Genomic DNA, 17,974 nt, shown 5'->3' with positions numbered 1-17,974 from the left:
TGAAAATTGATAATTAAAGATAGACATATCTGTTGATCAAGTTGCATTTGAGTGTATGTTTTTTTAAGTCAGTAATTGTAACAGTGTAGAAACATCATATAGCAAAAGTATCTTACAATTTGAATGAGAGGAATTGTGTGATGTTTTAGATACTTTTGGTACATTTTCATTCATTCCTAAAAAAGCATTAATTTAATTATCCGTTGTATATAGCAAACTAAAGTGGAGATATAAGCAATTTTAAACCCAGACCTCAAGTAAAACTTCCACGACACCCCAGAAACCGCAAAGGAATGGAGTCAATAGAAATGATCATGCAGATATCCAAAGTACAATGAATCCATGAATCCATTTGATTTTCATGTCTGTGCTCTCCTTATCAGAGGAATAATAAATCTTGTATCAAGAAGAAACATCAAATCTGTTCGAACAAATATGTACTTCGCTAAGTTGTCCAAGCAAATACCCAGTTCATCTGAACAATTCAGAAACAATTTAAGGCCATTCCAAGTTTTTACTATGTTTAGCGTCCTCGTGCGCCTTGGTTTTTGATACCCCATATCAGAAAAAACACACAAAATCAGGAGTCATGAAATTGAATATTCTGGTCGAAATCATTGAATTCTGTCATTTTCTCTAAATATCTGTCTACAATATATCATATTAGGAATATTGTAAGCATTTAATACCTTGAATTTGCTAAGGAATAGATCTTTCTACTAATCTAACATTAGATTAATGAAATCAAAATCTTTTGAATGACGTCATTTTTGTGACTAAAAAGTCTGTGTTTAATTTTTTGGTTTGTGTGTTTTTTGCGAATAGGTAGGTAGGTTTTGAAAGATGGTTGGACGCTAAACAGAGAAAAAACTTGGAATGGCCTTATCTAATTTCTTTAAGTGTAATTAATTTATACGAATTAAGATCCTATTTTTCCACCTTATATCTTGTTCGTCCGAACGAAAAACAAACTTGTCAGAACCATTACCTTATTTGTCTGAACATTTTTTCCAAACAATGATATATTTTTTCTGGGCTTCAATGGCACCATACTGTTGAATTATATTCCATATTTACAAAAGTTATGGCCTTCATGGATTTTTGAAGATATATTAAAATTATTAAGATTTTAAAATTAAAAAGTGTATAACCTTGAAAAATTAAAAAAAAAAGGGAAAATAAATGTATTTGCTTACAAGGTCATTATAATGACCTATGAATTTTCGAAATGCTAACTTTAAATGAAACTGTTGAAAGCCCTGATACATCATCTTATTTGTCAGTATCCTGCCTGTTTAAAAGTCGATCGTATACAGAGCAACAGAGCATACTCTAGCGTACCAAATAAGTAAGAGACATATATACACCATATGCAGGTTATTGTAAAATTTTACTACTTAAATAATGTAAGAAGTAGCCGATTCGGAAGTAATCCAGTTTGTCATCAATAGTTTAGTTGTTAGTTGGCAATAAATGTTTATAATTAGTAAAATATCAAAATATGAAAAGGATGAAAAGAAGATTAAGATAACAGCTTTAACCAATAGGCACTGTAACGTACCTATTGTGTGATTTTTATTGTGTGCTGAAAACTCAATAGGTGAAAAATTTTATCTGAAGATAACGACCAGTAATCAAGCTCAAATGTCCATCGGAACATTACATTGGAGAAGAGCAAACATGGACCTTTAATAAAATTATCAGAGGTGGGATCAGGTGCTATGGAGGAGTAAGCATCCCTGTCGACCAGTCACACCCGCTGGTGCTCCTTGGCATGATTGGGCAACGGTTGAAAAATCTGTTGACAATTCAGTGCGAGAATCATGACCTAACAATTTGTATGACAAAATGTCAGTCAACATTCGACTTAACGAAAGATTGTATATACTAATAATGTTATTGTATCGACCATAAAATTTGTGAATTGTTGACAAAACGAGACTGTTGATATCCTTGTATTATCAATTTTTTTGTCAATAGCTTGCCTCGTTTCAAAAATTATTCGTTAGTAGACCATGCTTTTGCATATCGAATCAACTAGGAGACATAAACTCCATATGCAGGTGATGATGGTATATTGCTACATAAATAAGGGAAATGGACGATAGAAAAGTTAAAGTCATCACGTTTATCATGATTTTTTTTTGTTAGTTTGACATTAGTGTCTTTTTAATAATACCGGTATATCCAAATAGGTATAATAGTTCTAAATACATGTAATGCTTTTATATTACATTTGCGTGTTATAAAATTGACTCCTAGGGTTATTTTTCTACAAAAAATTATATTTTTCTATGGCTGGGAGCAGATATGGGGTAATTGAAATGAACAGTTGTAATTTACTGTATTTAAATACATTTTTTTAAAAAAGTAATTGAAAGTATTTGCAATTGAGTTTGCTTTCAATTACAAGTAATTGAATGTATTTAGATACATTCCAAAAATGTCATGTATTTTTCAATTGCATTTCAATTATATTTCAAATACTTTATTTTTCAAGGTAAATATTTAAAGAAGTGTTTTGTAATGATGCATACCAGAACGTTTGGCAGAAGCTTGTGTTTATTCAATAATTGTTTATGCAGCATAAACACACTGCCCAGGTCAATAAGAAAGGTCAAATTCAATGATATTGCTGTTTCAAAATATTCATGTACTTGTTCTTCAAATTTTTGGGGAAAAACTTAGATAATTGATATGTATTTAATTACATTCTTCAAAGTAATTGAGAGTAATTAATTACATTTGTTAAAATCAATGTTATTGAAATTGCAAGTAATTGACAAAATTATCAATGCATTTGAAAGTATTAAACTACATTTTCATATTGCCGTATAAAGTGTGATTCACATTCATCTGATCAGGATTTTGGCAATTTCTTGTAATGTTTAGTGAAGATTATGTTTTATTTAGACTAAAAGGAATAGTTCTAAGAAAATTTTATACCACCTTTGTTTAAACAAGCCCAGCTTGAAGATAAAAACGTTCGCGACATTCATACATGCTCTGATGTATGGCACGCCGATTGCTTCAAAATTATTTTCTGCACGACCTAAAACAAATATTACACGAGTAAGTAAAAACTAACACAAAGTGAGGAAAATATACACGAAGCTATTGAAATTTACACAAACTATAGAAAAACTGCACTATCAACAAAATAATTACACGATATAGTGAGGAAATAACACAAACGTAAAAACGTAAAAACTGCACGAGTGAGAATACAACATCGACATAATATGCGCATCTTCATTGCGCACATTTCATTAATATTCATTAGAGAACAGTTCTATGTGGTTTGAATGCTTGAAACATACTATAAAATTTTTACAAAAGGAGGAGTAACGTGTTGGTAATCTTTTTAAAAAAGATTCTTTTAAAATTCCGGTAGACTCTCAAGAATATATGTACAACGTATATTATACATGTAGATAAATTGACAGGCACACAATCTTAAAGTTGTAGTATATGAACAACCCCGAATAAAAAACATTCTTCACAGAATACTTGTATAGATAACGTAAAAAAGGGGGATGCATATTACCAGTTGTGTGTTTAATTGTTGGATTTTTTAAAGTATGTCATTCCTCTATATAGCAATTTCTTTTGAAAGTTTAAAACAATGACATACAGGCCTAAATAAGAAAAAATAAAAACATGTGATATAATATAGGAGAGTTAACAACAAATCAAACTCTTCTCCTCCACCACCTACTGTGTGTACTTTTGGTAATAATCAAGGATGTGCATGCGTGACCTTTTCATACAGAGATCCTTCCCTGCCGGTTCTGGAACGAAAGACACATGTACGCTAATCGATTTATAGCTATTTGACACACCAATAATACCTTTTGATTAAAGATTATATTACTAGCAATTCATAAATTTTTTTTGAAGCAATGTTGCGATCATCTGGGTTGTGGAATTTGACCGAAAACATTTTGGAAGTCAACAGTAAAGAAAATCGAGCAAATATTAATTGTGCAACTTAAATTTTAATATTGAAACGCATATCTCACTTTTTGGTATATGTATGTGACAAAGTACATGTAGTCTTAACTTTTGAGCAACGTGTGGTGATTTCATAAAAACTCCACGAAAATGTAGAAAAAATATACAGTCGTTTTACTTATGTAAATTAAAGTTTAATTTATGTTGTTTTTAATGTATCGGCGGTAGTCTATTTTGAATAGTTAAAATGCATATAAAGGAGTTAAGAAAATTTAAAATTATAAAATACAGGCAAGTAGTATCGTTTTTGAAAGCGGGGGAGGGGGGGGGGTCAGATTTTTTTTTTTTTTTTTGACAACTTACCTGAAAAAACAAAACAAGTATTTTCGAAACACATTATAATACCAAATTACTTTGATTTAAACTATCATACAACATAGGGAGGGGGCAACCAGCTTTTCAGTGGAAATTTACAATAGAAGTAGGTTATGTTTGGAAAAAAAGTGGGGGGAGGGCAGACCCCTCCTGATGCTACGTGCCTGAAATATTTTCTAAGAATTTAAGGGTACATAAAATAGTCTATATCGAAATCAGGATTGCAATTCAACTGAACTGTAACGATATTGTAAACCAAATTCAAGAAGACATACAAGATGAACTTAATTAGCTGGGACTTGGCTACACATGCACATTTATTTTCAATGCAGATTTTGACAATAATAAACACACGGTAATAAAACAAAGATTTCTTGAGGTTTATATTCATCATATGTTTTCTTATATTTATTCGTAGTCATGCTCGAAGTAAAACAAGACCTGGTTGATGCCATTGATACACATGTACAATACTGCTATAAAGCAAACTTTTTAATTATTTGTACATGTATACGTACAAAATACAAATTGCATAGATTAGGCTTTTGAACTCATAATCTGATTTTTCAAAAACGTTAGATATGCACATGAATAGTCTTTTAAAAAGTGAATCTTGTATCAAATATGTTCCTTGAATGTTATTGAAGATTATTTTCATTTTATAATTATACAGTCATGTTCTTTTTATAATGACTATAGATTTGGGTAAAAAAGTGTTAGCCTATTACAAAAACTTAGTGTTCGGAAAATAATTAAAATTTTATGCATACGAATTCGAAATGTAAAGAGAAATTGTTGTCTTGGAAAATATTTGTCAAACCTCGAGCTCCATAAAGAACATGATTCATTTGCATTATTTAAGAGTGATACAACACATTCTTTGTTCTTTCTATTTATTATAATATCCATTCCCATTTTCTTATTTGTAACATTGTACGTAGATGTATTTAGTAATTCACTATGTTTTAAAATTTCTGATGTATCATTATGGTCCAACGATCTGAAACTTTAATAAATACATAGATTCAGATGTTGCTACTCTAACAATCCACGAACCAGATCCGCCACTGATGATATGTTTTACCGGTGCCAGGATCATTTGAGTAGAGTTTTGTTATTTCATTTGGACAAATTTTAAGTAACAAAACACAAAACCGCATGTACTAAAGCACATAGAGTATATATATTTTCCCTTTATCTGGTCCCATTTATTAAAAGTGAAAACATTTATCAAGTAATCGCCATTACGAATGAGGGTAACGCTTACCCTTAGGAATGTCTTGTTTTTTATTGAGTAGTTAATGACTGAAAATATGCGATATCATGGAAGGAATTCTTAACAGTGTAGGCTACAGATGTCCAACCAAAATTGATATTCTCATATTTTATAAGTAAAGATACATGTATAATTAGAAAAAAAAATTTTATGTTTGACTTTAAAAACATACTGTGTATATCTGAGGTCAGGTAATTCCCACTTTTTAATCATTTTGAAAATAAAAAATATATCCAGCCAACTGAATAATTTCCTATTCCTAAATGAAAAAAAAATCTGCCCAAATGAATTCATAATTAGTACAAATGAGAAGTACCAAAATAAATTCTACAATTTAATGATTATAATCAGCAATAATTCTGCCATCATTTTCATGAAGAATCCACGTTATTAATTGTTTTATTACGCATGTGTTAATTTTATTTTATACAAGTAATTTCCGTTAAAGTTGTATCTATAAGTTAGAGAATTTTAAAAGACCATAGAGCGTATTTCTTTTAGTTCGGAGTCGAGTGCATCATATGCAATGGTACTTTTTTTTTCCCGCATTATAACACAAACATGCAATTCCTTTCTTGTCACAATTTATGTCCGGCATCATATAATACCTCCATATTTTGGCTAGGATCTCGGTCAATATAAGAAAAATATAATATCTCCGAACAACTTTTAAATTTTTTCACACAGCTCACAAGAAAACATTTCATTCGTTCGATTGGCATTAGCTAGAAATCGGATCGAGTTTTAGCAAAGAAATAAAGAAGCAAACAAACATGCATATCATCGTCAACGCCATTTTCTCTCGATTACAACCAGCATTCATGAAGAGATAAAGAGTACAGAAAACCAAGAACACAATGAATATTCTATGTGCATAATAATGATATGCGCAGCTGTATGCGCAGTAAAATTGTTTGTGTAATTTTTAGTTTCCTCTGCTCGTGCAGTTTTTGATTTTACGTTTGTGCATTTTATACCCCTTAATCGTGTAAAAAATTTCGGATTCGTGTATTTTTCTTTATGTTTGTGTTAAAATCTTTCAAACTATGTGCAATTTTTACCGAAACGTGCATTTTTATTTTACTCGTGTATATTTTTCATCAAGCTCGTGTATAAAATCGTGATCGTTGTGCAGAAAATAATTTTGAAGCAATCGGCGTGCCATACTGATGCTCATGTCTATTTTCATTCACCAACCCATTACGCGAAAATAAAGAATATTTGTTTGTAGTCACACCTAAGTATGATTTACATTGGACAGGTGATAAGCTACTCAAGATGTTGTTTTTTAACTAAGTGAAAAGGTAAAAGACAGAATTTGAAGAAACAAACTTTGAAACTTGGCTTATTAACGCTTTTTAATTAATCTTATCAATATCTATAAATAAAATCATGATCATCACTAAACATATTTGAATAAATTGCCAATTGTTGCGGAAAATCCTTGTTAGATGAATTTGAATCACCTTTATACGGCATTTAAAAGAAATTGGTTAACCAGTAAACGTAACGTCAGACCTATGTAACGTGCGGGTGAATATTAATAAATTTTATTGATTGATTGCTTGTTTGTTTGAAGTCTTAGCCCCATGCAAGATTAGTTCACTACCATGAGACCCCGTCACCAGTTACCTTTGACGAACTTTATTTAGACCTTTACTTGGCACCCAGGACCATTAAACAGTTTGGGTGGTAGTGCCTGTTGTGACTCGAAGCCCCGGTTTTTAAGGTCTCATTCGACAGACCCGCACTTATGAAGCGCTTGGCGAATAAATAGTTGCTACCTATTTTATATCGACTTATGTTTGTCGCGGCCAGGGCTTGAACCCACGAACTCCAATCACAGAGACTCGCTTCGAATGAGCTTCAGTGACAGTGAATGAATAAATTTAAACAAAAAGGCAATCATAGTTATATCTGTATGCCAATATCAATGTAAAGATTCGTAATAATTTCTTTATCTATCTAAGTACAAGCTTACGATATAATTTTTAAATCTTCCTGGCGGTTTAAAAAATCAAGAGAAAAAGCCCAAACATCGACATCTTTCACAAAATATACATCAGAATCTTAAGGATTCTTCTATACCCTGAGAATTTTTTTCCCGAACTTTCACTTAATTCTTTATGCCATTTTACACAGAGAGATTAAATCAACTTTTCCAACTTGATTACGGGACAACAAGGTTACAAGCATTGCAGGCATCATACCAGTATAAGGAGCAATTTTAATGGTAAAGGGAGGTTCTCCAGTTCTTTTATTATTTTTCTAGGAGATCAGGTGAAGTTTCGAAGACAACATTGAATTTAATTTGATTTGCATGAAAATTGGAGCATTTTCATCTCTGTGTGCAAAGTTACACCAAATATTATTTTGGAAGCTCGGAATCCACCATCAATTAGTGATTTACAAATTCCATTGGCAAGGGAGCGTAATTCCTCAGTAGTGATTTTGAAACGGGGCTTCTCAACAATTCCTAAAACTGTCGCCTGAAGTAAAACGTCTTTACAAGATTAAAATTGAAAGTAATTTCCTTTATCTAAAGGTATGATGCTTTCAAGTTTTGTTCCTTCACCTTCAAGGAGGAATATTAGAAATTCATCTATTCTTTTCCGTTGTTACCTTGCAATATTGAGTAATTGATTCGAAGTTCCCATTGCAATTTAAGACTAGTAATGATAATTGCATAGATAATTAAGAATTCGTGGCATCTTTTAAAAATCTTCTTCTCAAGGGTATAGCTCGTTTATGCAGAAAATTCAACGAACCGAGAAGTTGACAAAGTTATCATTCTTGGGGATGTAAATCTGCGAGTAAAAATGACCGAAGAAATTCACATACATTGTCCCTTACCCCACAGCCAACTCTACGAACAATGATGATTCCACGAAATCTAAGTAGTTTTTGTAACTAGGTCTTCCAACAATCTGATGGAAATGCCATGGGTACTTAATGTGGTCCTTTATTACCTGACCTTTTTTTGTAATCAAATACACGAAAAGAAATTAATTCGACAATTAGATTTACCAGCGACTGTTCATCAATTAACAATACTGTGGAATCATTTTAATTCGTAGGGGTCAATGTTCGTGGGCAAGCAAAATTGTACTTATTCGTTGGGACGTAATTTCGTGGGTTACCCGTTTAGAAGGTCGATTCAATGAATCAATGTGTTTACAAAATAAACATTCGTGGGGATGTAAATTCGTGGGTAGGGATGACCCACGAAATCCACGAACATTGGTCCCCCACGAACAATGATGATTCCACAGTATTCATTTTCCTTCATACGTTGATTCGATATACTAGTATCCCAAGGTACTCGAAATCGGACAGAATGTCAGACAGACGAGGAGGAAACCTATAGTCTCCTGTTATTTCAGAGTTTGGGGAATGATAACCCAAGATATTTTTAGCCGTCAGATTAATATTTTATAATATATTGATCCACCCATGCAGTAGAGATCTTTTTGAGTAGGATACCCTAGTAAAATCCTTCCAGAGAACTGACTTAAGAGTAGGACCCCCCCCCCCCCCCCCCCAATATTCCAGAATAGGATACCCCAAAATAAGATCTCCCCTTTTAAAAAAAAAGCTGTACCTCAAGAGTGAAATTACACACACGAGAAGTCTCACTCAAAAATTGTTTTCTGAGGGGCAGTCTTACACTACAGAGTAAAACTTTCCCAAAGGACCATTTTCACCCTCCCCCTAGAAGTATTTCAGAGAATGTATTACTTCTCAGAAATGGAAACCGCGTGATACTTTTAAAGAAATTGATACTTTTTGACAATGAAACCATACTGCATAAAAATAATATGAGAAAGAAAATAGAGACAGAGATTATCTTGCTTTTCTTGAAAAATAAAAAATAAAAAAAAAAAACACCCACCCAATCCTTAGAATATCTTATTTAATATAACTAAATTATGAACCAGATAAGGTGTGGTGTGTGTGTATATATGTGAGGGGGTGTGGGTGTGGGTGTGTGTGCAAAATCATTCATTCAATCAATTAATTGACAAACAAAAATTACAGCTCCGCGTACTTTTTAAACTCACATGGTTTCTCGAACAAATTAAGGTCACATTCTTCTTGTAATAAAAATTAACATCATCTAACTTCAGTACGACAGAATAACCCTGAGATGTATTTGATATCTCATGTCAAGGGTACATGCCCTTTATAATCAGTATCTTAAGTTTTCAAAGTCGATGTTTTAAAGGGGAGTTTATCAATAAATGGTACGATGTAATAACTAAATTATTCTACAATAGGTATTTACAAATTGAAATAATCGAGCTTTCTTTGATACTGTTTAGTCGAAAGTATTTTTTTTTAAAGTACTTTGATCATTTACCATACTCGTCTTGGTGGAAATGTAACGCCGAAAAAGGACAGTTCGCTGCAAATAGAAACCATGCCAAAAGGTAGGATAATGAAGTAGTGCTTAACCTTTTAAAATGGTAAATTGTTTTTATTGAAAGGAAATTTTTTTTTACATTTACGGTTTGAAACTGTAATTTTGCAGTGGAACGGATCCCTCATTATGCTAGATTTCAGAAAGTAACCCTGAAAATGCAAGCTTTTAAACACAGAAAGCAGAAAATACTGTTATCATATTGCGCTATTAAGTCATGTGAATGTACAGAAAATATAAGTTACAGAAGCTGTACTGTGGCTAGAGGAGAGAAAAAGTCACCCAAAGTCAAGAGAGAATCTTCAAGAATTTAGCATTGCAGGAAAGGCGAAAGGCGATTAATTGCGAGAGTTAAAGAAAAGGATTGTAAAATGAAACATGCTATCCTTAATGAAGTGAAACAACAATTCCATAAAAGGTATACGAAAGAGTAAATTAAAGAAAATGAGATAACCAATAACTTACAAAACATATTTTGTTTCCTCGTTACACAATATCGCATAGTACCAATGTTACTTTAATTTGTGCGAAAAACCATGTGAGTTTCAAAAGTGCGCGAAGCTGTACATGAAATACATGTACATACGTATTTTAAGGTTCATTGATACACTGATAAGATTGATTGATTGATTGTATATTGTTTTACGTCCTGTTCGAGATTTTTCACTCACGTCATCATTTACGAGTGAAGGACTTTTTAGACCTCTACGAAGCACTCAGGGCCATTGAGCAATAAGGGATTTTATCGTGCCAACGCCTGTCGTGACACGGGGCCTCGGTTGTTATGTTCTCATCCGAAAGACCCGCAACTTTCACTTCAAAGTGAAGAGAACCTGTTGAAGGAGCAGTTGATACCTATCTTTTTGCTGAAATTGTTTGCATTTAAGTTTTGAAATACATTTCTTTTTTGAAAATCAAAAGCATTAAAGCAACATTTTATATAAGTGAACAGCGGGATTTTGAACCTTAATTACCAATTATAAATATGGAAATCCCACTCTTGTTTGTTTATTAAGTAAAATTGGGCTCTAGTGAAGAAAGAGTAGGGGGGTGGGGTGGGGGGTCTGCTGTAGAGCATAAATTTTCTCCAGAAATCCTACTCTAGATAAGATTTCAGAACTGGGGAATATTACTCTACAGCACAGGCAGGTTATCATACCAGTTATGTAACGGCAATAATTTTCATTCAAAAATCCCATATTTTCACACAACATTTAGCATTTTCCACATTAATTGTTAATAAATATGGAATTAAAGAAAGACCTCCACTCCAGCTGATAGTCTCACAAGCCCACCCTAATTACTCATTGACAATCTTACCTCTGAATATTTAATTTCTCAAAAGTTCATTTAAATATTTTGTTTTGTTCACTTCTCTCACGATCTATTCCAGATGCAACAGTGGACAGAATCAAACAGATCTCCAAAACATTCTTACTCATGTACGTATATATTCAGATCTTTCACTTCCTCTAAACTCGAATGTTCTAGATATGGCTTATTGGTGACAGTTACTTCTGGATGTCCCAAAAGAATCAAGTGAATGGGGGAGATATTCTTATTGTTCCGTTTAAAATTGTATTACTAGTATTTCACCTGTCTCCACACAATTTGGACCATAGAACAATGAGGAATAATCCTTGAAAATTTCTCTTTGTTGAACAAATATAAGACAGTAATAGAACCATTCTTTGAAAGGATTTGTACTTTTTTAGTGTTCCCATGTAAAGAAATAGGTAAACAGTCACAAATTAAATATACGTAATAAATTTTTATTGTTTTTTTTTTCAAATCTTTTGAAAATTTACAGTAATATGTAGATGTACTGTAAGACTTTTTAAAAAATTATTACAATGACATCGTTGCCATGAAAATGGAACCATAAAAAAGTAAAGAATATGTTGTCTTGTATTGCGTCTGGCATCAACAGATGAAATCATGATTCATTGAAAATTATTATTAATTTATAAAGGGTACATATTTTTTTTCTTTCACTTAGACAATTCATTTACTAGATCCAAAGTAACTTACGTCAGCCGTACATTTGTTCCATGATTGTAAGAAATTCATCCTGACTGCAAATATGCAACCAAAAATGATGTCCATACCTCTAGTGCATCAGCTAGAACTATAAAATGTCATCATCAATATGCACGTGTTTTTGGCTTTTTACCACGTGTCGTCATACATTTCATGGTTGAGTATTTAAGTGCACAATAGCTAAGATACGCCTTTGCCCAGTTTTCATAATTTTCGGACAGACAGTCAAAAATATTTCGCACATAAAGTTATCATGAGTTTCTTTTTTCCTTTCAGTATACATTAAGTGTTAGAGTTTTGGGAATATGATTTTTAACGTAGTGTTGGAGGAGTTTTGAAAACATGGTTTTTTGTAGAAAAATACCCCCCCCCCCCAATGGCCTCCTCTGTGAAACTGAAAATTCAAAACCTTATTAGCCATAGGTAAAATTAATGAAAATCATCAAAACCTCATTGCACACCTACAGAACACCTCAATTATATCTGCTTAAAATTTAAGAGAAATCTGAAGAATATTATAGGACGGACAAGGAAAATAACAACAAAATCATTATACCCTGACCTTCTTTAGAAACTGTGGGTATAACTACCTGTCATTTCCAAGTTAGTAACAGAATTCACTAAAAATACAAGAAAGAATACAAAATGCCAAAACAAATATTGAAATTCTATCTTTATTTTTACTTATTATACTGCTTACTCATCTTATTGCTTAGTAAACACGTGAATCAAATTTTAATTTTTATGACATTCAATTTCAATATTTGATTTTGATAATTGCCAATAGTTTATGTACATTTTCAACAATAATCAGAGATGAAATGATACATTTTTGTAGTTTCCAATAGCAAAACTGCTTGATTTTTCTGAAATATTATCTCCATGGTAATGTCATCGTTTTAAAATTCAAACTTTCTTTTTACTTTATATACCACACAACTTAATATATTCATATCATACATAGATTATGTTAATGTTTCTGTTCTGAAGAATTGGAGAGATTTTTTTTTTACTTTTCATTGCATTAATCATGGCGTTAAGCCGTGTTGCCATGGAAACAAGAATACAATCATGTAAGCAAATTAGTCATGTTTTAATTGCTCTTCAGGTGCTTTGAATGTTTTATGTCTTCTTGTCTGCTTACTCTCTCAAATAGTAGCATGAGAGTAAAAAAAATCATAATTCATTTTGAGGACTTCACTTTTGTCAGCTAAATTCACCATAGTTTCTTTCTATTATCTGTAACAATATTGGTTCGATCAACTGCTGTCCTTTCTATATTTGGTCGTTTGCATTACTATGCACCTGATCCCACTTCTGGAATTTTCAGGGGTCCCTGTTTTATGCCCTGTTCACAAATTTGTATAGATTATACAAATTGTTAGGCCATTATTTACAAACTGAATTGTCTACGGACTTTTCCGTTATTTACCAATCATGACAAGGAGCACAAGGCGGGTATGACTGATGGCAGGAGATGCTCACACCTCCATGGCACCTGATCCCACCTCTGATGTTTTAGAGGTCCGTGTTTACTCTGCTCCTGATTTGTATTGTTAACATGGACTTTTGAGCTTGAATACTGTTCGTTATCTCCATATTTTTTTTATTAGATCGACAACTGTCCGTTATATTCACCTTTTTCATTTTTTTTTCAAAACAGAAGTAAATACATGTAGCAATCAAAGATTCATTGGATGAACGTTGTATGATGAAGACCTACTTAAGTATGAAATTTCAAGATAATCGGTGATGATGCGAGCCAAAATAATAAGTGCTTACAGAAAATTGTTTTTTTTAAATACCACTAAATACATATGTAACTGTATACTTGTTATTAAATTCATACAGTATCCTACAATTTCTTAAGTATTGAAATTATTCATTTACAATCAAATACATGTATTCAAAAAAAACAAAAACATAGAGGGCAAATCCAAAACTGACCATCTATGTATACTGTAACAATATTAAATAGGAGGGCTAGGTGATTAGCTCCATTTAATTCGAAAAAGATGTTCTCGGTATAAGTGGTAGGTAAGTGAAAATTATGGAATCCGGATAGGACCAGGTAGTTCACTATCACATCATCGCACCATGGAGGTTTGGGTCGATATTGCAATGACGCTATATTGCGATGACGATGATCCGATGGCACGATGAAACGATAGCACGATGACGCAATGGTGCGATAGCGATGGCACGCTGGTGCAATGGCGATGGTACGATGAAGCGATGTTCATATCGCTCCATCCTGCTATTGCACCATCGTCATCGCAGCATCGAATCACATCATCCTTATTGCGCTATCGCACGGTCACGTCATTGTCATATCACCGTCGCTTCATCGTCATTGCATTATCGCGCCATCGACCCTTTAATCGATGCTCAATGGTGCGATAGTCAGTTACGTAGTGCTATCCGGATTCCGAAGAAAACTTTTTCGGTAATCAATAACAAAGAACAAAGACCCACTAGACCTTTGCTTTAAAAACATAATTTTTGGAAATACCACTCTGGTTTTTTTTGGATAAAGTATTTATTTGTGGTAATTCGCAAGTCAAAAATATTGTAATGACGTGCATGACTTATTGATTAATGAGTAGGTTCATGGCCAGGATTCTTACATTAGGAGTTCAATCTTCGCAGAATAAAAAATATCCATCACATGCAGCGGCAAAATAATTAAATAATAAAACTCTATCAAAATAATTATAATCTGCTAATAATACATATGTATATACTTAGTATCATATTCAATAAAAAGCGCTAATGACATAAGTACTTAATTTGGTAGTCAATAGGAAATATTTGATGTTATTGGCTTTGGATATGGGAACTATACAGAAAGGAATATACTAATTATCCCCAAGAACTCACACATGCAATTTTGAGCAGTACATGTATATGTAAATTGTACATATAATGGGGATAAGCATATGCTCAGATATATTTTACTGTTGTTCATTCAATGTAACATAGGAACAGACAGACGGATAGGGACACTATAGCAATGAATGTAGTTTGCTGTGGTTAATACTTTTCTGGACACCGTTGTGTTCACATTCTTGTGAGTTTTTCTTCCTGTTTATCCGTCTAGATCTCTTCAAACAGTCTTCCTCTTTTTAGCAAAAAAGTTCTTTATTTCGTACATTGTGTCTTCTGCCATTTTTTTAACTTCCAGTAAAACGTTATTTATAAGTTGCGGGTATTCTAAGTATCTTTCATGAAAGAGTCATGATAGTGATAAGTTCATAAATTACGATTCTTTTGTGAAACTACCATCAGAGCTAAAAAATGATGTTATACCAGATGCTGATATGAAATTAAGGTGCACCGGGAAAATTGTGAAGATATCACAGAATGAGAGCACCACACACCACACTGTTAGCCTGAGACAATTCAAAAATATTAATGCGAACTTAACACTGTCATTGACACAATATTCTAGGTAGCTTTGACCATTCAGTTACAATCTTGCTACAGTGGTGGTAAATGACCAGAGGTATATGCTTATATATTTAATGGTGAAAAGGTCAAAGATGAAGGTCATTGTTACAATAAGTTTCTATATAATGTTGTAGCACTTGGACCCTCAGTCTTGAACTTGCTACAAAGGTGACCAGTGATACAGGCCTATTCATTTCTGAGTAAAAAGTTCAACCTTTTGGTGTCTTATTTACCGATAGTGTTAATACACTAGTATTTACTACCATATAACTACTCTGTTCAATGCAAATGCGGCAAGTAAACCAGAAGAGCATGCCTATTTGTTTGAAAACCAAGGCTGAAGTCATATACAATATAAACTTAAAATTGAAATATTCTAGCTATAAATCGCATTTTAATGCGTTTGAAAGCCAACTCTTTTATTGCAAATCACGACAACATTTTGGTAGTTGACTTGCTGCTTTGCATGTGTTATAAAGATTACCAATCAAAACATTCGGCCTATTCCGTTAAGTCGAGAAAACCATGAGCTATTTCTTTCGACAAAAAAGACATTCAAGACACTAATGCTTTTTCATAGAAATAAATTACCCCCCATTCCAACCTTCATCTTCAGTCTCTTTCAGTTATAATTAACTAGGGACACTATATATTAATCAGAATACACCTGTAAATATGCCTTTAAGCAGAAAAGGAGATATTTCATCCGTTGCCGTTCCGTTAAAAATATAGTCTCTGCTAGATTTCAAACTCAGTTTACCATTTCTATATAGAGTTGTACAATTTTGAGAAGGAAAGAAAAATATGATATTTTAAATCTCTAACATCTAAATTTATATAAAAGACATTTAAGCAAATATACTTTGAATATTTCATTTAGTCCGAAAACAGACAAGAATCTCTCCTTATTAAACATTACAAATTGCGAGCAGAGCAAACACGGTTCTCTGAAAACTGTCATAGAGGATTAGGCATCCCTTGTAGACCAGATACACCCGATGTGAGCCCTTTGTCTTGAAAGGGTAAAAGGAGTAACAATTCAGTATGAGAATAATAGCCTAACATTTGTATTAAATATGTCATTTTTCGATTTCATGACAGGTTGTATTTGCAAACGAAATCATTATATCGACCATAAACTCTACTAAATGTTGACTTTAAACGAGATTGTTGATATCTTTGTTACATCAACTTATTTGTCCGTAGTCTGACTTGTTCAGAAATTGATTGTATTGAACATGCTCTTGCGTATCGAATTAACAGGGAGAAAAAAACCATGCAGGTGATAATGGCAAATTGCTACATAAAGAAGGGAATTTGACCAAATAAAAGTTGAAGTAATCACGTTTATCACAAACCTCAGTTGTTTCTTTAAAATCTATGACCTTTTCTAGTAAAACATCAAAATATGAAACAGATGTGCCGGACTCTGTGGTGTTTTTTTTTCGGGTTCAGTAGGAAATTAGATAAAACATCGTCAATTTATCTAAATAAGCAAGAGACGTCTTGTTTTCATACTGTAGTTTTTTGGGATATATTCTGTTTTAAAACAAATAAACAGGTCTGCTAATAATGAAGCACAATGATACCCTTAATGTTTGATCCATCCTTTGACATATTCCTCAACAAAATTTACAACAATTATGAAATATTATCGCCAATTGAAAGATTCCCTACATTAAGGATCCTTTGAAGTCTTATTGTTAACGATATTCACATCACCAGTAATAACATGTGTGGCGGCACACATTGTCGCTCGTGCATATATATTGTCGCCGGCGATATTCTGAACAGAATTGTACTTCAGTCACATACATGTATTGTCCTCCATCGGCACATTTTGTCACCTGAGAGAAAAATAAACCTGCACAAATTGTCACCAACGACAATGACAAATGTGTAGACCCTTATAGCGCATATTATCGTCCTGATCTTCAGAATTTACATGATGTTAATGGTGACGGCATTTTTATTCTTTAGCTCACCTTGACAAAGTGAGGAGGAGCTTACGCTATACTCCCTGTGTCGCCTTTTGCATTGGCGTCCCCGTTAAAGTTTTAGGTTCATTCCATGTAACCTTGAGAAAAACTTGGATGGATGATGCATCTAAGAATGCACACTACCAGAAATACTTCGGATGCTGGATATGACCTACATTTTCCATATGAGTGACCAGGTTAAAGTTTTTGGAACAGGTCCATTCCAGAGTAACTATAAGTCCAACGTAGAAGAAACCTTGCATGGATGGTGCTAGCTGTAGTTCTGTAGCTCGTTGGTCTGAAAAAAAATCGGGATGGACGACGAGAGAGCTACAGTCCCACCCTTTGGAAAAAAGTGTATATTTATTATTATATTATTATAAAAGACGGTGTTGTACGATTCATTTTTCATGTTTTTCCGTGTTTTTCTGTCTTCTCAAAATATTACTAATTGTGTGTTCCTTACGTATTCTTTTACTA

General features: G+C 32.9%; 1 protein-coding gene across 1 annotated transcript in view; it reads right to left on the bottom strand.

The window, feature by feature from the left end:
• Positions 1-17,974, bottom strand: part of LOC133190091 (myosin-2 essential light chain-like) — a 267,620-nt gene extending 249,646 nt beyond the window's left edge. The window contains exon 1 of the mRNA XM_061325561.1: positions 17,963-17,974. The gene's annotated coding sequence lies outside the window, so the exon portion shown is untranslated. The remainder of the gene's footprint in view (positions 1-17,962) is intronic.

This window comes from Saccostrea echinata, unplaced genomic scaffold (genome assembly GCF_033153115.1).
Source record: "Saccostrea echinata isolate AGI-Se365-2 ecotype Australia unplaced genomic scaffold, CSIRO_AGI_Sech_v1 ptg000020l, whole genome shotgun sequence".
NCBI classification, from domain to species: Eukaryota; Metazoa; Mollusca; class Bivalvia; order Ostreida; family Ostreidae; genus Saccostrea; species Saccostrea echinata.
Note: the sequence above shows the minus strand (reverse complement) of the source record. Positions and strands in the feature narration are given on the sequence as shown.